The 22,207-nt window shown below is 42.0% G+C and overlaps 1 pseudogene; it reads right to left on the bottom strand.

The window, feature by feature from the left end:
* Nucleotides 1–2,635: 2,635 nt before the first annotated feature.
* On the bottom strand, nucleotides 2,636–20,557 carry LOC141157750 (eukaryotic translation initiation factor 3 subunit L-like; annotated as a pseudogene).
* Nucleotides 20,558–22,207: the final 1,650 nt, after the last annotated feature.

Below are 22,207 nucleotides of genomic sequence, written 5' to 3'. Positions count from 1 at the left end.
AAAGGACCTATTCTGTCTGCTATTAACGCATTGTACTCCACTCCTTCCGCTAAGGTTTTGACGTCTGGTTTCCTCTCTGAATCCTTCCCCATAACAAATGGGACATGGCAGGGCTGCCCCTTATCTCCAGTCATATTTGCTTTATGTATGGAGCCCTTGGCTGAAAAGATTAGAAATAACTCAGAGATTTCGGGCATCTCGGTGGGGGGGGTCCTCCCACAAAATCGGTCTTTATGCAGACGATGTGGTTATCCCGTGCACTGATCTGGACAGGTCCTTCTCTGCCATTATGTCCGATCTCAAAACGTTTACGAACATCTCGTATTATAAACTGAATGTAGCTAAGATGGTTGTCCTGCCGATTTTTGTTCCGTTGTCACTTAGGCAAAGACTGGAAGGGGCATACCCTTTTCAGTGGGCGCAGGAAGGAATGACGTATTTGAGTATCAGCTTAACCCTTTCAAAACAATTAGTGGAAGTAAATTTTACTAGACTGATAAATACGGTGCGGGAGGAGCTGGCGGTATTACAAAATGTTGTTGCATCGTGGATAGCCAGGATAAATATTTTTAAAGTGAAGGTCCTTCCAAAAATGTTATACTATTTTAGGTGTATCCCAATTAAAATCCCTTCTAAAATCATAAATACCCCCTCAAAGACTGGCTAATAATTACGTTTGGGACAATAGGAGACCGAGGGTGTCTGGTAGACTTTTGTATTATCCATATAACATGGGAGGGATGGGCATGCCCAATCTCATAGCCTACTATACAGCGGCGGTCTTGACGGGAATCAGGGACTGGTGGAACATGGACAGTGGCCACAAATGGTTGCAAATAGAGTACTTACTTGCCCGAAACCATTCTACCAGATTGATATTGGAGACAGAAATAGTGAAGCGAAGCACTATGGTCGCCGTGTTACCAACATCGGAGGCTACTATGCATTGTTGGAGGAATTTGGCATCCAAACTGCTGTTACTCCCCAGGACTGAGATCTCTTTACGAGCTCTAGAATATCATATTCCATATATTAACCTTCAACGTTGGGTGACAGCTGGAGTTCAATCGCTAGCAGACCTGTTGGAGGACAATGTAATAATTCCTTTTCATAAACTAGTTATGAGATTCCCGGACCTACGGCCCTTGTTTTACCAGTATTGCCAAATAAGGCATTTACTTCACTCTACACAGACATCCCCCTTTTTTATTCTACCTAAGGATAAAAGAGCTATGGGTTATTTTCTCCACTCTAAGACCGGTTCTAAGGGGGTTTCTGTACTTTATAGGGCTCTAAACGACCCAGATCTGGACGATAAATTGACGTATATGACTCGTTGGGAACGGGATCTAAGAATTTCGACGGACCCTCAGGACTGACGGGATGGTTTGGATGAGGTCCAGCGAGTTTCGTCGTGTTTAAACCACCTAGAGCAGCTTAAAAAGACGCACATGAGGTGGTACTACTACCCGGCACAGATGGTACACTTCGGGTCTGAATCATCATCTTTATGTTGGAGAGGATGCAATGGGGAAGGCTCATTGGGCCACATGTGATGGTTTTGTCTAAAACTTCAATCACTATGGGGGGCATTGGATAATTTGATATGGGATGTACTGGGGACTCACCTGGAGATAACACCTAGTATGGGAATACTTCATATAGGATTAATGGATGTCCCCTGGGAAATTAGAGGAATTTTGTCACATATTCTGATCGCAGTTAGATCAGCTATCGCGGCTAAATGGAAAGGAATGGGCATCCCTACGGTGGGGGAGATAGTGACCAGACTTAACACGAACTGTCAATATGAAAGGGCTCTCCCACACACACTCAAGGCAAAGAAGAAAACTGATAAAATATGGGAACCTTGGTTAAACAGCCCATTGTTTATACATGGGAACGTTGAGGAAGCGAGATATTTTGTGCGCCGTTCTGAGTTTGGGTGACGCGCGGGACGATTCTGGGCCCCTCTCCCTACCTTGCACCTCCGATCTTGCAATAGAGAAAATATGAGCCATGCGACATTCACAGCTCACAGTGAGCTTGGTGCCTGTAGGCGGGTGTATACTGCGGAGGAGGAGCCATTTTCATTTTTTTGCATAGTGTCAACCTCCTAGCGACAGCAGCATACACCCATGGTCCTGTGTCCCCCAATGAAGCGATAGAGAAATATGAGCCATGCGACATTCACAGCACTTACGGATATAAATTATTTCTCACAACCATCTAATATATGGGGAGTTTAATGTAATTAATCCATTTTTTTTCTTTTATGGATATGTATTTTCCTTTTATTTTATTTTTATACTGTTCATTTTGTACATTTTGTAAGCCCAGTGGTTGGGGCACAGTTTTGGGCATATGTTGGCCCTATAGATTGTATGTTCTGATTTTTGTGCAAAATTCAATAAACACATTGTTTAAAAAAAAAAAAGGATTAGATTACCTAAGATTAGCGTGCCTACACAAACTACGTGGTGCAGAAAACATGGCTAAAGGCAGAAAAACATTTACTCTGTAAACTGGTTTTGAAAGTTTTTAGATTTTTTATTAAAACATTTAAGTCCACTTGATAGCGCCAGCAATGTGTGGGGAGATGTAGGTTGACCTTCAGTCCTTATAAATATCTTGTCTACTTGAACTGCTTTCAAGGTTTCTGGCTCATCTTCTGCAAAGTTTTGTCTAGCTGTAAAACAGAAATCTAAGTTTCAGTCACATAATACAGACGTACTGAAGAGGCTTTAGAGGCCTCACCTGCACTCTTTAACGTGCATTAAACTAGTCCAATATGGGATTCTTGTCTAAGTTTTTGGATCTGTGCATATCTCTAGTAAAAAATCCTTAATGAACCTTGGCAGTAAATGAAAAAGTACAATGATATAATTTCCAATTATTAGACTCCAATAATATACTATACACATGTGCACCTGAAACCAGAAGAGCTTAAATCTCCGAATACAGCTACATAACAATTAACCTATTAATCATAAGATTAAAGGGAACCTGTCAGGTCAGATAACGCTATTAACCTGCAATAGCTTTATGAGGGTGCCCGGCAGCAGTACTGAAAATGCAGCACCCAGGAGAAAATTAACTTTATTTCTCCCGGGAGCAGCCGGCTTTCAGTCATACCAGCTTGCTAGCATGGCTTCAGTTACCTCTCACAGCACTGTGAACCTGTCACCACGACGCAGCATTTTGACTGACAGCTGTCACTGATGAATCGCAGAGCCTGCTGTCAGTCAGTGCCGGTCCATGCTTACAGCTGCTGCTCTCAGTGCTGTGAGCAGGGACTGTAATTGCTCCAGGCTTGACGGAAAGCCAGCAGCTCCATGGAGAAATAAAGTTCATTTTCTCCCGAGTGCAGCACTTTCAGTACAACGGCTGGGCACCTTCATAACGCTATTAACCTGCAGATTAAACCTATATCTGCAGGTTAATAGAAGTATCATACTTGACAGGTTACCTTTAAAAAGAACGCTAAATCTAAAGAAAGCATGGTCACAGGAGTCAAATTTAGAGCTTTTTTTTTTCTTTGATTTAAAGGGGTAATCTTGTTCGGCTCACTTCCGTATCGGTAGGTGAGCAGATATCTGACTGGCGTGCCTGAGCGGCAGGTATTGGGCACCTGTCCCATTCTAACTAATAACCTTATGTGGACTACCTGTATGTCCATTCTAGTGAAATAATTCCAGTTGGCATCAGAGATGAATTTCAGCTTGTGCAGGCAAGTGAGGAGAGGAGAACGATATCAGCCACAGATGCCCACAAGCTGTAAGATATCTGAAGGTGTGACATCAACGGCCCCACTCGCCTCCAGATACAGCAGTGAGCGGAACCGCCTTACTGCTTTACAGCGCTAGAACATGAGCCCTTATAATTATAGCAAACCCTCACCTCTTCAAACTTGTGTATCTGTCGTATAAAGAAGTCTCAGTAGCGTCAGGCGACTTTGGTATCTGCAATGTGAATCATGTCCTAAAGGAGAATGGAATCAAAATAAATTGAAGAAGGTCAGTTACACATAATATAGGAACGACAACAACTATGCGGATAAGACAAAAACCAGAATGCCATCCAATGTATTATTAAATGTGTAAAACTTGGATAATCACACAGCTGAATACTGTACCTTATCTATGTAGAAGTCCACTTCTGATGCGGACTGAAATTCTCCCTCCAGTGCAGAAATGCCGCTAGTCCACACGAGGTTCTTCATCTTATGCTTGAAAACGAGAAGCTGAATGCGAAATTCCTGTTCTGGTAAATCCAAGAATCCTGCCAGCTTGGCCACGGGCATAGTGGTATATAACTTCAGGAAACTGGGAGGGAAAAAAAAAAGCAAACATGGTGAAAACTCAATTATGTGAGGTCTCTGGACATCTTTCTACCCCAACATTCTCTGCTCGAAGGAATGTCCCCAGGACGACATATGATCAAGCACTTTGCCGTTTAGGTCTTGCTGACTCTTGCTTTGTAAAAAATAAACAATATATATTATTGTGCCTGCGTATGATCCTGCATTGGTACAACATGGGCTCATTGGATACTATAAGCAGGACATTCAGGATAATTCAGCATACTGCTGCGTGCAGAGGCGCGATGTGGCATCTTACACCAGTTCCAGAATGGAGACGCACCTGCGGATGGTGGACAGCTGTGCCTGCTGCTGGACTTCATCCAGAAAGACTTTAAGTTGCTGAAGATAAGGTTCTTTGTGAGAGTTGGGGTGAACATTATCATAGTTAGGGACCACTGGTGACAGGAACTTGGGGCAGGCGTAATTAAAGAGCTCTTCATAAATCTGTGCATCGCTGATGAGTAGAAGAAAATTTACACGTGGTCAGAAATTACAAAAACGCAGAATATTTACTTGTATTACATACCCAAATGTTGTAGATCATCCAAACCCTCGGACACATTTCTATCTGAAATGTGTACTGAGCCATCTACTCTAATCACAAGTTTAATGGCGTTTTTCACTTATAGGAAATTCCAAGGGGGAACTGGAAAAGGTTTCCCCAGAAGAAAGCTGTAATTTTTATTTTAAAATTTTATAAATGAAAACCAAACTGTATGGACAAAAGTATGAAATACAGGTTTATCATTTAGCCTTTACTAACATGTCTTGGAGAAAACTTGGCGCTCAGGTAATTGATGACAGAAGATAATTTTATTGTGTGCAGGCAATCCAAAATAAAGAAGGTCATTGCATGGCCTAGACGTCATCAGTTAGATTGCTGTGTGTATAAGGACACAGGTCACAGCAAACGCTCCGGTTGAGCAGAGAACGCTGCGGTGGTGAGTGGCCAGGAAAACGTTACCTGACTGACTACACTGATTCAGCTGTTACATTGGTAAAAGAGGGATAACGTTATAAAGTTGTTTTTCAGGGGTCGGCCTTGGGCCCTTCATTCCAGTGAAGAGAAATAATAATACTTCAGCATACCACAGCATTTTGTATGATTGTAGCTCCTTGTGTTAACAGTTTGGGGGGGTTGGCCCTTTTCTATTCCTAATGACTGTGCCCAGTGCAGAAAGCAATGTCCATAAAAGCATGGTTGGGAGAGTTTGGTGTGAAATAAATTAACTGGACTGCACAGAGCCCCGACCTCAAATACATAGAACACCTCTGGGATGATGTAGAAAGGAGATTGAGATTCAGGCCCTCTCGCCAGCATAAGTATCTGATCTTACAAATGCTTTTCTGGATGAATGAGCAAAAATTCACACAGAAATACCGGCTAAATATTGCAGTAAGCCTTCCCAGAAGAGTGGAGCCGTTATAGCTGCAAAGTAGGAACAAATCCATATTAAATCAAACCAAGTAGGATCCCGGCACTTACATGTGAAATAATTAGTCTTAACAATAAACGGCTAATTTTTTTTCTCAATTGAAAAAAGCCCAGAAGGGGCTAATGACTTGTATGTTGAGACAACAATAAATGGCTAATTATTTCACATGTGAGTGCCGGGATCCTACTTGGTTTGATATGCATTTCCTTGACCAGAGGAAGAACCATATGGAGTGCCGACCAGCCTGCCTTTTCCTTGTAACTCCACATTAATACTGCAAGGTGGCTAACGGACACATAGTACTAAGAGGCTTGTTGGGTGCATCTGGGGCAGGTTTTACGGGCAGCCTGAGAGACGGGTGGGTCTGGCTGCCCACATACCCCACCTCTGGGTGTGCTTCACATAATAAAATAGAGTCTGTTTGACAAGTGGTCTGTGTCTGGAACTGAGAAGACCTCCTGTGTGATGTCTCCAGTCTGAGCCGGTATACTGGATGCTATCCAGCCTGTGTGTCCTGGACTGTCTCTAAAGTGACTGTGTTGGAACAGTTTACTTTGTTTTGCCTGCACTGAAAGGCCGTTTATTTTCCTTTGCTTGTGGCATGGGTTATGAAGCACCAATAATCCAGCCTGGACATTTAAATGGAAAATGTTCCCATTTATACATGTCAAGCGCTTATCCCAGTACCACGTCACTAGGGGGGTGGCGGAATAAACCTACCTTCATTTACACTAATGCAAAACCTAGGTCAAGCCCAGCAACCACCATGTATTTTTTCTCTGCCCTATTCCATGCTTATCTAGGAGCTATAAGAGAGAAAATGCCAAATTGCCCATGACCTTTTTATTCTAGCTTTAGATGGGAGCCCTAGTGATATGCCATATTTATGGTTAGAAAACTGAGGCCCTGCTGTACCTGTCCATATAGAGGGCTTTTTGGAGATGCGTAATATTCTGCAACCCCAAAAAATAATTGAGCAAATATTTCCAAATTGCAATGCAAAAAAGAGGAAAATATATATATATTTTTTAGCTATTTGGAAACAGAATCAATAATACAGAGACTCCAATAGATTTAAGGAGAACAGACGCCCACCATAAAAAACACGGTCATGCAGCTTAAGACTTCCTTACCCTTTCTGCATACGTAACATTTTGTCCCCATATTTCTCTCTCAGCTGAGTGTGAATACTCTCATCAATGCGCATGGGGTACATGGTGAGGGCGATGGCCAGCAGTGCATGCATCTGCTCATTCTGCTTGTTAATCTGTGCAGAAGGAATACAAGGTTTGTAAATCCAGCGATCATTTATAATTTGATAATAAAAATATAAGAGATGGCAGAACACATAAGGGGCTTACCATTTCATACTTGTATGTGGTTCTCTGGAACATACTCTTGGTTCTCTGGATATATAGCAAGATGTTAGCGAACACACGAATGGCATCCTGATATCTTCGCATCATAAGGTAGGCAAAGCCAACATAATAGTACGTGGTCACCCGACACTCCGGCACTCGGAAGTACATACTCTGCAAGCAGAAGATCAGACATACACTATATTTCCAGAACAACTGAATAGTAGTAATAAATTATTACATGGTTGACAGTACAGATAACAGAAATCTAAGTTCGAGCAAGACCTGCAGTAGTTCTCTTATCCAGATGTCCCAAAAGTTCTTGGCAGCCATTAGAAGGGTTATCCATCCATTCTCCCATTGATGCAGTGAAGTAGTCCTGTGCCCTTAGCAGAGAAACACCCCCAAAACATAATGTTTCCACCTCCATGATTGACAGTGGGGACGATATTCTTTGGGTCATAGGCAGCATTTCTCTTCCTCCAAACACGGCGAGTTGAGTTAATGCCAAAAAGTTAAATTTTGGTCTCATCTGACCACAGCACCTTCTCCCAATAACTCACAGAATCATCCAGGTGTTCATTGGCAAACTTCAGACGGGCCTGCACATGTGCCTTCTTGAGCAGGGGGGACCTTGTGGGCACTGCAGGATTTTAAACCTTTAAGGCGTAATGTGTTACCAATGGGTTTCTTGGTGACTGTGGTCCCAGCTGCCTTGAGATAATTAACAACTTCCCCCCCGTGTAGTTTTAGGCTGATCTCTCATCTTCCTCATGATCAAGGATACCCCACGAGGTGAGATTTTGCATGGTGCCCCAGATCAATGTCGATTGACAGTCATTTTGTATTTCTTCCATTTTCTTACTATTGCACCAACAGTTGTCTCCTTCTCACCCAGCATCTTACTTATGGTTTTGTAGCCCATTCCAGCTTTGTGCAGGTCTATGATCTTGTCTATGATCAAAGATACTTCCACATTCATAGGTAACAACTGGTTTGGTGCCAAACCAGACTTCTGCTTTACCATCGCAGCAACCAATAGTTGTACGTGCTTATTAATAGTAATGGTAGATGGTACCTTCTTATTGAGCTCAATGTTTTCCAACACTTTAATAGCCTGATAATAATCTCCAAGAAGCGAGTGCAGATGAAGCAGTCCAACCAAGCTGAAGTATCCAAGCATCTTGTATAGGGAATGTCTGCCGTATTCTCCAGCTACACTTTCAGGGTCACCTGGGGAAGAGAGAAAGAGGATTTATAAAAAGAAACTAAAACTATGCTATGTATTGCATAAGTAACTATGTACTACAGCAGACCATCAAATACTGCTAGTTAGTGGGGCTTAAAAGTGAGTTAACAATGGGACATTCATTACACTGATATTTCTCCTCTATGAAGGAACGTCAACCGAGTGCAGAGAGTCATCTGACATATTTAGATCCACTGAAGAGCAATTAAGCAAAAGTAAATGAGTACTTCTAATCAGGGCTGTGCAGTCGGAGTCATGGAGTCGGTGTTCATTTTGGTGGAGTCGGAATAAAATGGACCGACTCAGACTCCTAAACTATATAATAAATTGGGTACAGTAGTTCAATGCAGTTTGTGGGGAATATTTTTTCATAAGGATTTGGGAAAGTTATGAAATGTCCTATAAATGTCTGTCCTATTCCTGATCTAAGGGTCTAGACTTTTAGCTGAGATGAATCTGTGCTGCTGTAAATTTATCACTTAAACATGAGCCATGTATGAGGGAGTCGGAATCGTGGAGTCGGTGTCATGGAAATTGAGGAGTCGGAGCTTTGGCTTACCAACTCCACAGCCCTGCTTCTAATTACTAAATATTTGTAGAGATCTAGCAGACACTGCACAGAAAGAATTAAACGTTTCCCAGAATAAATAGGCAGGTACCTCACTGAAATTAATTATCCAGACTTGGAGTGCAACTGTGCAGTCACTACGTGACTGCAGATTTGTGAATCTGCAGAGTGCGCGCTGGATTCTGGTGCACGAAGCGAGCGGGCTCGTGAATGCAATTTGCATAATGTGGTCACGTACCGACTAGATGTGTGTGGCCTGGCTTAATTCAAGTCAATTAAGGGAGGCCAGACATGTCTAGTTGGAATGTGGCTGGAAATATGCAAATTGCATACTTGCATTCACAAGCCCGCTGTAGATCCTGACAGTGGGCAGTGAGAGGATTCACAAGTCTGCAGTCACATAGAATGGCTGCAAAATTGAGCACCGAGCCTGGACATCACCATTGATAAAAATAAACAACTGTCAGTGGCATAAAAACCCAGGCAGATTCTGTGTCGAGAACACGACAGGAACATGAGCCAAAGACACCAAGCATCAAGTACAGCTCTATCCCTCACCTCCACTGGTGTAAATCTCCAGCTGCCGGTTAATGTTGGATTTATCCACTAGAGAATGTAACACATTAAGGACGCTGTGAACGTTCCAGATCTTGGGGTTGGAACGCAGGAATTCAATTTCTTCCTCTGATTTCTTTGCGGTCTTACACCGATACTGGCTGAATGACTGAAACTGCATAGTGCAGAAATAGACAGATTTAACCAAGAGTGAAAATATTAGGTCTGCATGTTCAAAGAGAGACGCGTGAGCAGAGCGCAGCGGGAGAAAGTCTACAGGAAAATATCTGTACCTGGTAAATGAATTCATCAATAATATCCCACAGCCACTGGTTAGGCAGCTCCAAGGGCGCAGGACCATCAGCATCTACAAGGAAGTCATCAGTGTCAATGCAAATAATATCGCACCAGCAACACAACACAAGCCACAGACAAAACTGTCATGTCATTCTTAGAGGGGTTATCGCACAAACAATGATCATATAGTCACAGGATTCACATGCATGTCCATTACTGCCATATGTGATCATGCATGTGCACTACTGATCTATCCACACTCAGCACACAGGATTAGCTTTGTGTCTTCAGTGGGTGGGAGGGGGTTTGCAGTGGTTATACCCCCCCCACTGATCTCACCTGTCGATACGTAAATTTTTGTGTGAAAACACCTTTAAAAGAGGTAGTCCGAAGGCCAAAGAAATTTTCATCTAACTCCCTATCTAGTGCTGTAATTTAAACCCATTTCAATTAGGCTTACATTAAAAATTCCCTACTGTCCCCTAACTACACTAACTGCTATTACATCTTTTTTCCCTACTTCCCATGCGCTGACGCTTCGTGTGAGAATCCCAGTGCATGATGAGATACTCAAACAAAGAGTCATAAGAGGTTAGAGGCTGCGATCACTGCTGCAGTCGCAGCCCCCCTCCCTGCAACCAAGAGTCATCAGTGATGTCCATTTCAGGGCATGGGCTAGTCCGTGCACGCTGTCATTGTGCGATGTGCAGTCATAGCATGTGCTCTGTGTTGTCAGCTCAGATCAGTAATAATGAGCCAACACCACAGAGGAGAGTGCACTGTCAGAGCACGGCATCAGAATACCCGGCGGCGTGCAGAGAACAGCACCGTCCCCACAAGTGACACAGCGATCAGGGACTAGCCCAGCCCCTGAAATAAGCGTCACTGATGAAGCTTCAGTTCAGGGAGGAAGCAGGGGCTGTGGCAGCCTCTCCCCCTAATGAAGCTTCATTTCAGTATCCCAGCATGCACATAGCGTCATCAAAAAGCAAGTAGGGAAAAAAAAATACAATAGCAGTTAGATAGTGAAGTTAGGGGACGTTAAGGAATTTTTAGTGCAAGCATATTAGAAACTAGTTTGGATTACGGTACTAAATAGATAGGGAATCCGATAAAAAAAAAGGATGGTCCGAAGGCCAAAAAAACCTTAACATTTACAACCTAAGGCCATGTTCAGTTTTTTACCTCAGTATTTGTAAGCCAAAATCAGGAGTGGAACAATCAGAGGAAAAGTATAATAGAAACACGTCACCACTTCTGTATTTATCACCCACTCCTGGTTTTGGCTTACAGATACTGATATGATATACTGACCAAATACTCAACGTGTGAATGTGGCCTAACAGTCAAACTTACTCAAAATGTAGTTGAAGAGATTGCAGTAGTTGTAGTAAGATTCAAAACGCTGCTCCAATGTGGGTCCTCCCTAAAGAAAGGACAAGAATCAGTGTTATTGCATCCCCCCAAATACAACTTATGCACCGGTGTCCAAATTAAAGCGGCAGAACGAATACTTACTCTAACTTTGGCGTAGATGTGTCTGTAATATAGCTCCTTATAGAGGATTAAGAACACCGCATCTGAAAGAGAAGGGAACTGGTTATAAACACCCACACATTAAGTTTAGATGGTTGTTTTAGATTTCTAACAAAGTCAGAAAAAAAGAGAAACAGTTATCAAAACCACAAGAGCAAAAGTGGATAAAGTAGCATTAGCAAGTAAGAAGTGGTCAGCATTTATTTTTCTAAAATGGAAAACTGCTTCCTTTTCTATTGCACTAAATTTAATTGACTCTTTTGACTGCAAAAGCATCTCAGCCTATAAAAAAGGGTGCAAATAATAACTCATGAGGGTATGGGCACACAACGTCTATCAGACAGATTCAGCCTAAAGAAGCACTATAAAAAAATGCACAGCAATGTTAAAACTTCTGTTAATTCTTTTAACCACTGCAAGTTTGAAAACCGGGATGTGGATGCACGTTCAATATTTGGGGGGCTTCTGCTTGGAAGCTGCTAGCTATTAAAAGGACGGGAAAAAAAAAAGCCGACAGTAAAACTGGTGCAAAAATGCCAATGAAGACGCTTTGGGAAAAACACCGCCGTAATTTTCCTGCACAGTCTTAGCCTTTGATAACTTAGCAGGTACACCGGCGAATAAGAGATGTCATGTGCACCTTCCCCAAGTCATACAGCCATCAGTAACGTAAATGCCCACACCTACCATTCCCAACTTGCGGAGCGATTGCTTCTGCTTCAGGCCATGGGGAATTCTTGAAGAAACGTTCAGTTAACTTTGTCCAGCTGCAATGAGAAGAAAGCAGTAAGTCAGTGAGAAATAACGATGGTAGAGTCAGTCATGAGAGTAGCAGCTGCAAAAAACTGATCACACTGTCATATGAACCTCCATGCTGCAGAACCTCTTTACCTGTTCTCATAGATACTGTATCTTGTATCTCGTACACCTTCTGGTCGATGACATCGCTGGACACTCGGCTGGCCTGCAGCTCGTACACCTTCTGATCTATCAGGTCAGACACTGTCTTGTGGAAGTACTGAATAAAGTTCTTTATCACTTCAGGGATGACCTGATAGGTTTGCTGCTCATACTGGCGTTCATATGCCAGGTCCTGCTTGGGGTCACCTGTGATAAAAAGTGAAAATGCTTATCAATACTAAATAATATAGAATAACTCACACATACTAGTTCGACGTTTTGGTGGGATAAGTGAACGAGGCTCCAAGAAATATTGAGCGATTGGTGATGTAATATACACAATTTGCTGATGATGTTTTTACAGGAGCATGGTTAGGCTCAATGGACATAATGGAAATCACCAATACAATTCTGCCTCATCTCATCGGCTGACGTGTAATATACAAGAGACATACGAAGCATGTTATGTTTCTAAAGGGAACCAGTCATGTCAGATATTTTTTTTAAGTAAATTTATTGCTTTTTCATTTAGTTTTACAAATCAAAAAGAGAAATAATATAACATGTTACAAAAGACATCATGTTTACATTCATGAGCGCACTTCATATATCACACTTAAAAAATCCTATATAACTGTTAGACTTTTAAAGGGAATCGGTCATGTGAAAAATGCTATTAACCTGCAGATTAATAGCGTTCTGAACCTGCCTGGTACCAAGAGGAAAGGAACTTTATTTCTTCGGCAGCATTCGGGTTTCAGGCACGGGGGCAGCGCCGGTTCAGTCACCGCTCTGTGAATGTAGAGCGATGGCTCTAACTTTGCCCCCGGCCCTGACAGCTGGACCTAATGCTGAGCTGCTGTCAGTCAGTGTCAGGGTGCAGTTACAGCCGCTGATCTCTATACACAGAACGGTGACTGAACCCGTGCCGGCGCTGCCCCCGTGCCTGAAACCAGTACACTATTGGGAGGTATAATGTTAATTTCCTCCTGACAGCGTGGGTCTAAGTGCCAGCACCAGGCAGGTTGAGAACGCTATTAACCTGCATATTAACCCCATATCTGCAGGTTAATAGCGTTTTTTTTTCACGTGACAGGTGGGTCATTCCACATCAAGTGGACCAGTTTTAAAAATCGTCCCAACTCGACCTTCTGCGATTTTGTTGAAAATTTATAAGGATGTACATGTATGTTTGAAAAGAGGTTCTGTAAATTTTTAGGGCCAGATCTCAAATACATTGGGCACTGTTGACCTTTCACTGGAGGTTCCACCAAGCCTGCGGCTTCAGCTAAGAGGATTTTGCAAACTTTGGCACATAGCCATTAGAGTTCTATGCTGGCTATGATGATGAAATTTGGCATACTAGCTCAACTTTTGCTTCTAAACACGATAAAATTATTACTGGCTATGACAAAACAATATTTCGGCCGCAATTTTGTGTCAAAGTAACTTGTAAAAAGCATCGCATAAAATTTATGCCAAACTTTGCCCATATATAACTCAAGACCAAAAGCCAATAGTAACTGGTGCTTTGCCCTGTACACCAAACATCTACATGACTTTGCATTGCTGCAATATCACGGTCAAACCATATGTATTTGTGGAAATATTCACACCCACATATGATGAAAAACTTAAAAAAACTGAATTTTACCTATTTTTAGGTCAAATTTCTCAAAAAGGGTACCCCTAAAATATATTAATTCTGATATCATTAGAAAGGGCACATTTTTCTCTACAAGGATCATTGTTTTTTTTTTTTGGAGTCTCTCAGTTTAAGAAAAGAAAAATGCCACTGAACATGGTGTTATTTATGTGCGTAATGCATTGATTTTGTGTTTGATTTTCAGATTATTATCACATGTTACAGAGTTGTATTGTTGCTAGCAATGTCTATTATAATCAAAAACCTATAAACCTTTTTGTTTATGAAAAGTTATTGACTATTGTTACGTTTTAATGCATATATTATTTATTTTTTAGCGATGGAAAATGAAATTGATGAAGAATCGGCCCAGTGCTCTATCGGCCTTGCGAACAATTCGAAGTGCCACCTTAAGACATTCACCCATAGCAAGGATGAGTTGAAATTGTTTACAAGCTTTGGATTGGATGAACAGAAATTGCTGCGTCGACGAGTGGGACTAAATTTTGACGAACATTCACAAATCTGTTTACACCATGAAGCTTCATTCTTGACCAAATATGAGCATTTGCAAAAATCGTGTTGCAATCCTTTTGGGAAGAAAGGTCATAACACCAAAAACAATTTGCGAGCTATCAATTTGTTAGCAGCTGACCAATTGAATGAATTTACAAAGAATGATGTGAAGCCTGGCCAGAAGATGTGTGCATCATGTCGAAAAGAATTTGCTAACAGGAAAAAATCAGCTGATCCAGTTTCCTCTGAATCAGATCCAGATGGAATGGAATGTTCTCCTGAAAGTCTAAAGTCAAGCTTAACATCCATTGGCATCTCTCCTCTGAAATATCCACGGGTAAGCCAGCGGGATTCACTTGGATATGCAAGGAGAAAGATAAGCTAGGTACAAAACGCATTTTCTAGCAAGATTGCTTCAATTGGAGGTTTTGAGCCGAAAGACATTGAGCAAACAAAAACAGCACAGTGCAAAATGTGTCTGGATTACAATCACCTTTTGGCAGATTTGAAGCAAAAGCTGCAGGTGTTCAGTCGGGCAGAAAAGGTCCAAATCTTGACATTGGCACCTAAAAGTTGGTCCATTAAGGCTATATCAGACGAATTCGGTGTCTCTGAACGAATGGTCAAGCAAGCTCGAAAGCTTAAATGTGAACATGGGATCTTAGCCTTACCTAGAATCAAGTGTGGCAAGAAAGTTTCTGAGGAAGTGAAGAAAAAGGTGCAGGCATTTTTTGAGGATGATGAATTCAGTCGAATGTGCCCTGGTAAAAAAGACTATATATCAGTGCGAATAGCAGGAGAAAAAAAAAAGCAGATGCAAAAGCGACTATTACTGAGCAATATGAGGGAAATGTTTGTTGCCTATCGGGATGGGAATGGCCCTGAAATTGGATTTTCCAAGTTTTGTGAGCTTCAGCCAAAGTGGTCCGTAACCGTTGGATCTGCTGGAACACATTCTGTTTGTGTGTGTACCATTCACCAAAATGTCAAACTAATGCTTGCAGCATGCCCAATCAATGATGACTACAAAGAGCTCATATGCAAAATGGTCTGTGGAATTGAATCCAAGGACTGTATGCTTGGCCATTGTGATAAATGCCCGGGTCCTGAAGTTTTAAAAGAATTTCTAGTCAATGTGTTTGTCAACAGTGACCCTGAAGATATTATTGAGTTCAAACAATGGATTCACACTGATCGAGACACGCTTGATACCAAACAACTGACTATAGAAGATTTCATTGAAGAATTGGTTTTGAAAATTTCTAAACTTTGTAGCCATCACTACATCGCCAAGCATCAAAGTAGCTATTTGAAATCGTTGAAGGAGAGCTTGTGATCCTTATGGACTTTGCTGAAAATTACTCATTTATTGTTCAAGATGCCATTCAAGGTTTCCACTGGGAAAATAGTCAAGCTACAGTACACCCATTTGTAATTTACTTCAAGGAGTTAAATGGTGAAGCTGCGCAGAACATCAGCTTGTGCATACTCAGTGATTGCTCACGACATGACACAGTTGCAGTCCACACTTTCTTAACAGTAATTGTGGAGTATCTCAAGACTCTCATCTATGGGATTCGTCATATCCACTACTTCAGCGATGGATCTGCAGCCCAGTACAAAAATTTCAAAAATTTTCTCAACTTGTGCCACCACAATGCTGATTTCAATATCAGCGCTGAATGGAATTTTTTTGGTACCAGTCATGGAAAGTCGCCCTGTGATGGGATTGGAGGGACAGCAAAGAGGTTGGCAGCTCGTGCCAGTCTTCAACTCCCAACTGAAAACCAAATACTGACCCCGGTGGATTTATTCAACTTTTGCAACGAGCAACTGCATGGAATCAAATTTTTTTTGTTCCAAAAGAAAAAATTTACGAAATACGGGTAGTTCAAGAGGAAAGGTTCAAAGAAGGACATACAATTGCTGGAACAAGAGAAAATCACCAGTTTGTGCCAATTGATGACAAAAAGATTCGCATTTCAAGGGTGTCAAATGACCCATCATCTTTCATTGCCCATGTAGATAGATCTGTCAGATCAGAAATGCCTTTTGTGCCAATTGCAAACCTCCAGCCAGGGCAATACGTTGCCTGCATTTACGATAGGAACTGGTGGATTGGAAATATTTCTGAAATTTCAGTCGACGACCATGATGCATTAATAAATTCTATGCATCCTCATGGACCAGCTAGCTTCTTTCACTGGCCTGTGAGAAATGATACATGCTGGATTCCCGAGCAGTCAATCATTGCAATAATTCCAGCACCAGCTGCAACAGCAATGGGCCGACAATACAGCTTCTCTGAACCGATTATGTTGCAAATTCAGCAACAATTCCAGACCACTTAGACTGAACATTATGGCTTGGGAACCAAGAAAAGATACCCAATATTAGGCTTGGGATCCTAGGCAAAGACACCCACCCTCAGGCTTTGGAACCTGCGATAAAGAGACCGCCCGCGGCTGGCCTTGCACGGCTATCGGCCATGGCTCCTAGGCGATGGGGCTGCCAATTCTCGAAAGACAGCATTATTACAATTCTTAAAAGGATTAGAATACCAATTCTTAGGGAATTGGTTGTGGTATAACCACCATGGACCAACGCAAGGGTTTGAATAGTGCAGTTACCATTCATTGCTTATTAATAAATAACACCATGTTCAGTGGCATTTTTCTTTTCTTAAACTGAGAGACTCCAAAAAAAACCAATGATCCTTGTAGAGAAAAATGTGCTCTTTCTAATGATATCAGAATTAATATATTTTAGGGGTACCCTTTTTGAGAAATTTGACCTAAAAATAGGTAAAATTCGTTTTTTTCAAGTTTTTCATCATATGTGGGTGTGAATATTTCCACAAATACATATCATTTGACCGTGATATTGCAGCAATGCAAAGTCATGTCAATGATGGGTGTACAGGGCAAAGCACAGGTTACTATTGGTTTTTGGTCTTGAGTTATATATGGGCAAAGTTTGGCATAAATTTTATGCGACGCGTTTTACAAGCTACTTTGACACAAAATTGCGGCCGAAATACTGTTTTGTCATAGCCGGTAATAATTTTATCGTGTTTAGCAGCAAAAGTTGAGCTAGTATACCAAATTTCAGCATCATAGCCAGTATAGAACCCTAATGGCTATGTGCCAAAGTTTGCAAAATCCTCTTAGCTGAAGCCGCAGGCTTGGTGGAACCTCCAGTGAAAGGTCAACAGTGCCCAATGTATTTGAGAACTGGCCCTAAAAATTTACAGAACCTCTTTTCAAACATACATGTACATCCTTATAAATTTTCAGCAAAATCGCAGAAGGTCGAATGGGGACCACTGGTCCACTTGACATGGAATGACTCAGGTTCCCTTTAAGTCCTCAAGACAGTAACAGCATTTGGAATCTTTGTGACACCTTCAGCCTTCCCAATTTACCGTCTAATTCTTCGATACCTTCCTTTCAGTGTGTATAAAAGCTTGTACTAAATGTTTTATCTCTACAGCACTATAATACGTCAAAATAAACTTTATTCAATTATCAAGGAAAAGCTTAGTTTTTCTTTTATCGCGTTCTGTTTCTATCCGCTCTATGTTCAGCAAACATCTTAGTTTGTCTCAAATCAAGTGTGATGAAGGTACTGATTGCGATAACCAATCTTTTAAAATGGCCTTTTCTAGAGATCAGAAAAATGGAGTGTATGAGAATAGGAAAGCGACCAGAGCTTGTGCTCCCATGCACTCCTCCTTCTTTATGAAATATTGCTAACATAGGGCTTACCTACAATATTATATTCCAAATATGTTCTACACTTGATTGGATTATGCTCAAGAACGTTTGGACTATACTACACTGCCATAGTCTGTTTTGCAAGTCTTACATTTAGGGCAATATGAGATTCTATCAGTCTGAAGTGTACCTGATCACGCTATTAACATGCAAATACAGGGATAATCTGCAGATTAATAATGTTATGAAGGTGCCCAGTCGTCGTACTGAAAATGCAACACCTGGGAGAAAGTGAACTTTACTTCTCCCTGTAGCCGCTGCTTTCAGTCATACCGGCGTCTCCGGAGAAATTAGTCACCGTTCACAGCACTGAGAGCAGCGGCTGTAAGCACGGACCGGCACTGACTGACTGTCGGCTCAGAAGTGCATCAGTGTAGAGCTGCCACTCTCTGCGCTGTGAGCAGTGTCTGTAATTGCTCAGGACATGGCGGTATGACTGAAAGCGGCGGCTCCAGGGAGAAATAAAGTTAAAACCAATTGGGAGAAAATTAAGTACAACGTCCAGGCACTTTCATAATTATCCCTATATCTGCAGGTTAATAGTGTTATCTGACCTGATAGATTCCCTTTAATGAGGCTGGTGGAATATGTAATGCAAAATCAACAGGGTAAAATCACAGCTAGTGTGCTGGTTTGTTCATTGTATCAGAGGAGAAAGAGGTCAACTAAATAAGAGCACAAGGTGACGGTTACAGGACCACGTGGGCATGTTTGTGTGTGGTCAGAAGAAATAGCAAGAAGAATTTCCTCCCCTTCTTCCAAGAACCTTATCTTTCTCATTTTTCTGTTGGCATAGCAGTATGAGGGCTTGATTTTTGTAGGGTGAAAATTCCAACAGGGGTAAAATGGTAAGAACAAAAATGCAAATCCGCCATTGTATTCTGGGGCTTGTTTTTACAGCGTTCATTGTATGGTTAAAAAAAAAAAAATTGACCTGGCAATATGATACTTCACGTCAGAACGATTACAAAAGTATACATATTGTTAGGGAGGTGCATCAACCAAAAAACAGCAATTATTTTCTCTGTACGGTGCTGACCATATGGGTTAATTACAGCAACTTATATTTTCATTTACTGAACTTTTACAGACGCAGCGATAACGAACGTCACTTTAAAAAAATAAATAAAAAAATCATATCTACTGTATTTTTAGTTCCCTTCAAGGGCATGAATCTGATCTACAGTATATAGAAGACATGATGATCACTTCTGAAGCCCAGTGATTGACAGCAGCATTTATGTGGTTAAGGAGGACCAACCACTATGTCAAAAGTGGCCAATTTTTGCTTTTATTTAATTCTCGCTGCTCCAATAACAATCTGGCACCTGCCTTGTATAGAGACCACTCACACTTTACCCACATCTGACATAGGACGAGGTAGATCCTATGTGGGGAAGGGACAGACCCTAGGAAAGTCATCCACAATTTCTAATGATACAGCGACATTTAGGAAAAGGTTTCTAACAGCAGAGACCCTGCAGACACAAACTGCGCATGCAGAGTGCCGGGTGCCCCAGCCAAGGCATCTGAGCAGAGGGACTTTGTAGCCAATGCTAATTAGTCACATCTGGTGAGACGTGGAGAAAAAAAGTGGCCTTGTGAACCTCCACTGACAAAAGATCAATATAGAAATATATGAAAAGTTAGTAGCACTGAGAACTGGAAAACACCACAAACTAAAAGGTGTTGAACTAAATGGGTGATCGCGTTCAGAAAATCATCTTCCTCCAGCTGCAGTATGTTATAACAGACCCCTCTTTCCTCACTGTCTTCAGGTCCTGGCACCGAGTCTCTGCAGCTGCTCCAGTGCCTAACACGCTGACGTCACAATGACAACGCTGCAGCCAATCAGTGTGCTGAGTAGTTTGTACAGTCAATCTGAGAAAAGCCACTAAGCTCACAGGTTGGCTACAGTGGCGCCTACGTAGATCTCAGGCTACAGAAAATTCACCATGATGTCAGCGCTGCAGACAATCACAGACACCAGGAGCAGCAGCAGAGACTCTGTGCTGGATCTGAGGAGGGTGAGTGTTATAAAACTGCAGCAGGAGGATTGCAGTTTTCTTAAGGGGACAACCCCTGTAATGGTAGGTGATTCCCAGTGTGCACATAGGAGACAGGAGCAATAATCCTACCTGTGTGCGTGTCATAGTCCGCCTGGCAGCTGTAGGGATCATATGGGGTCTGCAGAAAAACAGATCAGAGGGAAATGAGCACAAGCAATAATAACCCATCCACACTGGGATAACGACAGCCGTAAAGAGAGCAATCACACGGGACTCGCCCCCACACCACTACTGTGATTGATTCATCATCTATTCCACAGCCACTCACATCATAATCCTCGTACGACATGATGAAGTCTGCAGAGTGGCCACCGGCAACTGCAGCGCGAACAGGGGGGAAAGGAGAGACCAACTTCCGGCGACTTCCTATGACCGCACTGCCGGTGTCGCGGGCACACAATCAGGGCCGCTTTTACATTTCTGCTTCAGCACGATTCTTTGCGACCTTGTGGCTGATTGGCTTTTCTTGGTCACGTGTGTTGCAGGCCGCTCTTGCGTGTAGCTGGCTCTACCACATGGAGATGGTTGTTATCTAGTAGCAGACCTTCTGTGGCAGCTCCTGGATCACAGCTCTGATTACTGCAGAGCTCCTCAGGCTTAACATTAGGATCTGTTGTACTGCTGATAAGTGATCCTAGGTCTGGTCATTTCTACACACTATTCAACTATCAGGCGTAAGGGGGTGACATACTTTTTTAGGTTGTGTTCATACTGAAGTTTTTTAGCGGGTTTTCAGAGCTGTTTCACTCTTAGGCTATGTGCCCAGGATGCAGAAATGAAGCAGAAATTTCCTCAAATCCACAAAGATCAATTTCTCTTGCGGGTGCGCTGAGTTTTTTGTCCCTTCTTACTGGGTCATATTTTAAATAAAGCTGCATTGTTTTTGATACTTCCTGGTTGAGATTCTTATGTGCGGATTACATATGTGATTGATGCATTTCTGCCGCGGACACGCACTAAAGACGCATGTGTGAATTTACCTGATTTTCTGCATGTAATGCAACTTTATAGGAAATATTTACACACAAAACTCAGCGTACCTGCAAGAGAAAATGTCCGGCTGCTTATTTCTAACACGCACCACAGGTGAGGTTACATTGAGTAAAATAAAAGCACAGTGGGCAGGAGATTTCTATAAATCCCATCCACTTTGCTGGATTTGTAAGATGCTTCGTTTTTGATGCAGCAAAATATGCAGCATCAAAAATGCACCAAAAGCTGATCTCTGGAACGTAGTCTTATACTGACCCATCTCTTTTTTAACTCCAGAAACTGAAAACACATCTGACTGTCTTTAAACTTTAGTATGTGGTGTTATTAAAGGTATAACTCACAACTGTCCCGGATTCAGCGGGACTGTCCCGATTTGAGGGCTCAATCCCGCATCCCATTCCATCACATCTCCGCTGTTCTCCAGACTTTTATACTCACCTCTCCGACGACGTTTTCATCGCTCCTGTAGCTTTTCCCAGGGCGGGGCTTCTCAGTGCATAAATTACATTCTTCTCAGGGGCGGGGTTGCTCGCTGCATAAATTAAATTATTCTCCGGGGGCGGGGCTGCTCGCTGCATAAATTAAATGGTATATTTACTTCTTCTGCCTCCTGTGATCTGGTGGGAATCAAACTCACATCTCTGTGTTCATCTTAGTGTTCATCGGCTGGTGCTCTACCAACAAGGCATACCCCACAATGTTATAGATAGGAGAACTTGGTTATCTTGACCTCTATTGCAGGCAATGCACCCAGAAGCAGAGTATAAATATTCTTAGAAATACATTGTATATATAACAATATATTTTTATGTTGCCTGTATCCTGAGGTGAAGAAAACTTTTTTTTGTTCCTATATAAGTATTAAAATTAATTAGCAAATACAAAAAAAAAATTCTGCGACTCATTCCAGGTCTTGTGCCCACAACCTTTACATTACAGATAAGGG

Source organism: Phyllobates terribilis, unplaced genomic scaffold (assembly GCF_046119375.1).
Source record: "Phyllobates terribilis strain yellow unplaced genomic scaffold, ASM4611937v1 Scaffold_8__6_contigs__length_399053987, whole genome shotgun sequence".
Lineage (NCBI taxonomy): Eukaryota > Metazoa > Chordata > Amphibia > Anura > Dendrobatidae > Phyllobates > Phyllobates terribilis.
The sequence above is the reverse complement of the archived record's forward strand: the minus strand, read 5'-3'. Positions and strand labels throughout refer to the sequence as shown.